The 5,769-nt window shown below is 49.2% G+C and overlaps 1 pseudogene; it reads right to left on the bottom strand.

Annotated features, from left to right (window-relative positions):
• Window positions 1–1,239: 1,239 nt before the first annotated feature.
• Window positions 1,240–2,452, bottom strand: LOC101988681 (annotated as a pseudogene).
• Window positions 2,453–5,769: the final 3,317 nt, after the last annotated feature.

Raw genomic sequence — 5,769 nt, 5'->3', positions numbered from 1 at the left:
ACCCACCTGTGGCCCGCATGCCTGGGTCGTGGGTGCTTGGGTAGAAGACAGCAGCGATTTCCTTTGTACCTAATTGGGTACGATCCCGTGGGCCGATTCCAAAGGGCGGAAACCCTTGGACTTCCCTCTAGCCCTGTGAAGCTAGAGACTCCGAGGTGGGCCCTGTCACCTGCTCGGGTTTAGGGGACACCTTGTGAGTGGCCACGAAGACACACCGACTCTCTCATGTCTACCATAATAAGGATGCCAGCACCACAGGAGCGACTTTTTTATTGGGGTGGGGGCATGGAGAGACGGGATCGTGGTATATAGCCCGTGACAGGCCTGGACTCTTGGTTTCTCCAATCTGTTCCCCAGGCGCTAGGATCACAGGTGTGCACCACCGTTCCTGGCACCACAGTTTTTGTTTAAGGTGTTCAGTTGTGCAAGCCCAGGGAGGCTCGACACTGTCTAGTAAAGAGGAACACTGCATATGAAACGTTCACACAGAAACCACAGGTCAGCACCGTCCCAGGCATGTAAGGAAGTCCCCGCAGCCTGCCGTTCCCAGCAGTCACTCCTAGCCATTCACAGTCGCTCTCCAGAGCGTGCTGCCACAGCGTACTTGGCTCAGGGAGAGGAAACTGCATGAAACCTTCACAGACAGTCATCTCCAACACTGACAAGGACCTCACTGACGAGGGTTGCGCTTTGGACATCCAAAACGGCCTTTGAGTGTGTGTGTGTGTGTGTGTGTGTGTGTGCGTGTGTGTGTGTGTGTGTATGCTACGTGTCAGGTCCAAGGCTTTGCACAGAACCAGGTAAGTGCCCGACCATTGGGCTCTATATCCCAAGCTTCCAACAGGACTGCTCAAATTAGGAGAGATGTTCTCCGAAGAATTAGTGTATGTTTTTTTCCAAGTGGTCATTTAAAGATTTCCATTTCCTACCAATCTATAAACACAGTTACCGGGATAGGCGATGTGTCTTCATGATTACCTTTTTATCACTTCCTTCAATTCTGTGTAGACCCATGAATTCTCTGCATCTTCACCAGGAAGCACACTGAAGCAAGGTTTTCCCGCTTGGCTACTTCCATCCAGGTGGCCGGGAAAGCAGGGCACACTCAGATGTACAGGCAATGTGGAGGAGATCCTGCATCCACAAATCATGAGGTTCACGAAAGCACTTCCATCGCCACGAGTAGAACGGCTGGGATGCCATTCAGCCATCAAGTCCATCACTCAATGGTCTGTCCTTTCAGCATCTCTTCTCTGAGACATCACAGTCTCTGAGCGAATGTAAATCCTTCTGATAAGTGTCCAGTACATCCTGAGCCGTGGGTCTTTCTGCGGGGATCTGGCTCTTACATGCCTTATGGATATCAAACAAGTGGAATAGAACCGTATCGCTGCCTTCCATGTGCCCCAGAAGGAAACTGGAGACATCCGGAATCTTCCAGATGTCAATCTTCTCATCATAGGAGGGCATGAGATCATCTCGGAAGGGCATGTCTTCCCCATAAGGCCATAGCTACTCTGGAGCCACCAAATCCCCGTGGAGTTCCCTGTGGCCACACTTCACCAGGATCCTGGAGGCGTGGTTTACCAGGGGCAGCGCACCCAGGTCATTGGCCACAATGCTGAAGTTTCTTGTCAGCAGGTACTGAGACAGCGTTTTGGGCAGGTGGTTAGAGTCACACATGACCCTCATGCCCAGGGGACTCTGGTGCAGGTAGTTGATGATGGAGACATACTCCATGGCCAGCTGCAGCCGGTGCTGCCAGGTGTTCACATCTTGGTACTTTGAAAGGTTTAGTGTTTCTTCCAGGTTTCTCAGGGAACCCACGGGGTGATACTCGGTGAGTATCGGTGTCAATCTTGACAGGGCTACCTTCAGGAGTCTCTCCCTTCTCTCAGCTGGGTCTCCATCCACATGCCTGGGTGGCTCACAGTTGTGCTTGGTACTACATGGCAGCTCACAGCCTCCATAACTCCATCCCAAGAGATCAGACGGTGTCTTCTGGCCTGTGAGAGTACTGCAGTCACACAGTGCAGAGACAAAATAAAAAAGAATTATATCTCAACTTCAAAGAATAAACTCAAGTCTTGTCCCCCAAATCCTTTTGCATAGTTCCTGTCAGCAAATAAGAAACCACCGCTTCCTATTTCTAAACCAATGAGGACATGGGTGAAGTGCTGCCACAGCAAGCAACGTGACTACTTCTAACCACAAAACGTTAGATCTGACAGTTCAGTAGCTTCGCTTAGAAAACAGAATTCAACACTGCTGTTTATTCCTTATATCATGGGGTTGTAAATCTGCAATCACTCTGGTTTCATTCACAGGCCACCTGGAGGCCATCTTGCCCATTCACCCCACACTCTGGGGTCTCCCTGGCCAGGTTCAGATTCAGGTCACTTGTTCGTCTTTCCACGGGGACTTGAGACCTCAGGCCTCTCCCTCGGCTCATCTTTAGAGACTGAACAGAGCTGCGGTGGCTGTTTCCACCCAGGCTGCTGCATCTGTTGTATTATCTCTTTCATCATACTTTAAAAAGCTTTATGTTAATTATCATTGTGTGTATTACGTGTGGACATGGGCGAGCACATGCCACAGCGCACGTGTGGAGGCCAGGGGACAACTCAGCAGAGCTGATTCTCTCTTCTCTCTTTAAGTGGGTCTTGGGGATGCAACAGGCTTGCATGTCCAGCACCTTTACCCACGGAGCCATCTCTCCAGCTCACCTTTCTTCATAATCTTTAGAGGGACCAGGTGTGTCTCAACTTGAACCTTAGGACAAAGGGTTTCTTTGCAACTGCTTTTTTTCTCTAGGAGTCAATGCCAAAATCAAGTGATAACCGCATCACAGATGTGAGGTGCAGAGGGGTGGTATGATATCATGCATTGTCTCTGCCTGTGCCACTCAGCCCTGTAGCCAGAGTACATAAGAGCAGCCCCTATGGCGTAGAAAAACAAACCTGTGCTTTCTCAACAAATATCTCTTACCCAACATTTACCAGGTTAAAAAAGGCCAGGACTACAGCTCACTAGTAAAGTGCTTGCTTAGCTCAGGGCTATAAAAAGAAAACAGGCAGTGGATTGTAGCTGGCCAAACCTGGCAGCCGATGATACTATTCCTTTGAGGGTGCTGCAGGCCGATGTAATCTCACCTCATGCAGTGTCTCTGGTAGCTGTCAAGCTGCTTGGGATTCCTACATCCATACTGCAGTCTAGATCCTTCTCCCAATGCTCTGTGGGCTCAGTGTCCACTGCTGACCTTGTTGTCCCCCTTTTTCCCCAGCACATCTCCTCTTCGGGGCTCCTACTCTATCGTGGAGACACAGCTTATCATCATTCATATCACAAACCGGGATGGCTCAGTTCCTCCCTCCCCTGACCTCAGAATCAGTCAAGCCCTACATACAGTCCTTTCCTGACTCCGCCTTGGCCTCTTACCTGCACGTCTACAGCTGATTCCTGCATTATCGTTCTTTGTTCCCATCCATTCTCTACACAGCAGATGGGATCTTTCTTCTTTAATGAAATGTTCCAAAAGGAAAAACAAGTAAGATTAGGACAATCTATTCAGTGTTTTGTCAATTTAGAGTTGTCCTAAATATATTTCAATTTTTTAAAAATAACATTTTTGGGGAGTGTGGCATACTGGGGATACAACCCAGGGTCTCACATGGCATAGGATTCTCCACCAAGCCTGACCTTTGTGAAAGAAATAAAATATTACATATAGAACTGAAGCACCTTCCATGCCCTCTCCATCCCCAGCCGCCATTAGCCTCATGGTTATTCTCTGGGATTCTCTGGCCGGGGACCAGGGGACTTGGGAAGAAACGCCATTTCATAGGTGCTCACTTCAGACCTACTGATCAGAAACAAAATCTGCTTTTAGAGTCCTCCAGGTGGTCTGGATGAATGCTAAAATCCGAGGCCCTCTGGGTGGGCACAGTTAAACCGTGTCCTCCGTGGTCACAAGTTCCTGACCATTTGCAGCTTCTCAGGCACTGTGTCTCTTCTGGTAAACTGGAGCTCTGCAGCTAACGGCTTTGAAGTTCAGATTGATCTTGTTGTTGTTGTTTTAATTTCTTACATTTTATCTCTTTGACCACGAGGGGAGGACACCTGCCAAGGCATGCATGAGGAGGTCAGAGCACAACTTACAGCAATCAGGTCTCTCCTTCCGCTATGGATCCTGAGTGTTGAACTCAGGTTACTGGGTTTGGCAGCAAGTACCCAACGCAACGAAGCCATCTTGCCAGCACACCACATTATGCTTTAGAGATTCATCAACTCTGCTCTGTTACTCTCAGTAGAAGAGAGCATCATCAGTGAAATAACTCCCCCTGCTCCAGACACTCTCATTGTGTAGACAAACCAACTATACCACCCTCTTGTCTAAGTCACCCATGGGCTGAATTATAGGCATTCACAACCAGCCTGGTGTGAAACAAACTTTGTACATATTTCCCTACGTGTACGTGGAAGAATTCTTGTTTGACATGGAGGGGATACTTCCAAATGACAGATAAAATCCTGCCAAGAACACAACATTCAATAGTCCCACTGTGCCTTGAAAAACAAGTCTAAATTCTGAGATGAGTCTTGAGTGGCCAGGGATGTAGATCGTGAGAGAGCCAATGCTTAGCACATGCCCTGGGTCTGACTCCTGCATCAAGGGAAAAGTAAACCCCAGGAAAGTAAACTACAGAGCCCCCCAGTGTTTTATACTCCAGCCCCCAAACACTCTTTGGTGCCCAAAGAAACCCGTTAGGAGATCTGTGGACCCTTAGAGTGTGCTTCAAGATGTTTGTCACTTGTTCTGTTTGGTTCCCCACCATCTGCAGTGCCTGGCACAGAGCAGGGACCAAGGCACACTGAATAGACAGTCACACCACACCTCCTTGTGTTCATGGGCGTCTGGCACACAATTGCTGTCTTCCTGTGTTTCCCTTCAGTTCTCTGTGGGACCTGCCCTCGAGCGCCTCCCATCCGCCGTTTCTTCTCTCATCCAATTGCATCAACATCACAGTTACATCTTCCAAGTGTTAAATCTCTTTCACCCCAACCTCCCCCTCTGACTTTTCTATTGTGTGACTACAAGTTTCATGGTGCCTAGAGCTTATAGTTTTAGGAAGGAAAGGGGGTTCCCTAAGAAAAGAACACACACAGACTGGGCAGATGGCTCAGTGGGTAAGGTGCTCAGATCCAAGCTGAAATCCCCAGAACCCAAGAGAAGCCATTGTTCCTACAGTGATACCGGTGGTGAAGAGAATCCGTGGAGGTTGCTGGGCCAGCCAGCCTGACCCATGGCACACCACAGAGTGATCCTGGCTCAAACAAGGGAGAGGGCCAAGACCAGCACCCATGTTGTACCCTGTCCTCCACATGTGTGCCATGACACTTGTGAAACACATACACAGGCACACACCCTTTCCAGTGCACAGACTTTGGAGCACAAAATTGTCAGCCCCTTTCCTGGGTTTTGCAAGAGACTTGTGGCCGGGTAGAGGAGCTGAAGTCTAAATCCACACCCACTACTCACTCTCCAGCTCCACACACACCTTCACTCTCGTGCTCTGGTAAAAAGGCCATAATGGGGACACCCACTGAAACAGTCTATCTGAGCTAGTAGGAGCTCACTTACTCTAGCCGGACAGGGAAGGAACCAGCATAGGACCAAAGTGGTTCCTCTGTGGATGACAGTTGCATGGCTGGGGTAGACTACAGGGTCACCTGTAGTGGCACCAGGATTTATCCATACTGCTTGTACTG

Source organism: Microtus ochrogaster, unplaced genomic scaffold (genome assembly GCF_000317375.1).
Source record: "Microtus ochrogaster isolate Prairie Vole_2 unplaced genomic scaffold, MicOch1.0 UNK21, whole genome shotgun sequence".
Lineage (NCBI taxonomy): Eukaryota > Metazoa > Chordata > Mammalia > Rodentia > Cricetidae > Microtus > Microtus ochrogaster.
Note: the sequence above shows the minus strand (reverse complement) of the source record. Positions and strands in the feature narration are given on the sequence as shown.